The sequence below is a fragment of the Vicia villosa genome, unplaced genomic scaffold, assembly GCF_029867415.1.
Source record: "Vicia villosa cultivar HV-30 ecotype Madison, WI unplaced genomic scaffold, Vvil1.0 ctg.000393F_1_1, whole genome shotgun sequence".
Taxonomy (NCBI): Eukaryota; Viridiplantae; Streptophyta; class Magnoliopsida; order Fabales; family Fabaceae; genus Vicia; species Vicia villosa.
In genome coordinates, this window is record NW_026705177.1 from 681,507 (window position 1) to 682,213 (window position 707).

Below are 707 nucleotides of genomic sequence, written 5' to 3' on the forward strand. Positions count from 1 at the left end.
CCCTGTCTGATGCGTGTTGGTTGGTTGCCTGACATGTTCCTGTAAACAATTGAAATCGATTAATATGCGAGACAAAAGAAGAAACAAAAATAATTGAAATTCTGATACAGTTCGGAAGTTCATTTCCGAAAACTGGGATGGAGGTGTTTTCGAAAATGAACTTCCGAAACACCCCTGCAATGGAGTTTTCTGCAACTCCCATGGCAGACCCCAAAACCAAACATCAAACCTATGTCTACACATTCTAAACATCCTAAATATCAGTATAAACCTAACCTAATACATTTTTTGCTATTTGTAAACACCCTAATATACATTTTAATCATAGATCTTAAAATCAAAATGCTTACCGATTGAATGGATTTGAGGACTTTTGAATGTAATAGAGCAAGTAGTTGGAGCCTTTGAGGTAGCTTGGAACTGGTTTGCACAAAAATCTCTTGGGGTGTGAGTTTGGAAGAAGATTAGGGTAAATGATTAGGGGGAGGGGGCTGTTTTGCTTAATCTGCAAAACGCGCAGTATTTCGGAAATGAACTTCCGAAATGGTGTTTTCGGAAGTGCATTTCCGAAATAAGTCAAATTTTTTAAATAAAAAAAAAGGCGCTTTCGGAGATGCATCTCCGAAAACACCTTTTTCTTGCATTTCGGAAATTCATTTCCGAAGTCAGGGGTATTCTGGGTTTTTCACCAGAGGTGAATTAGAAGG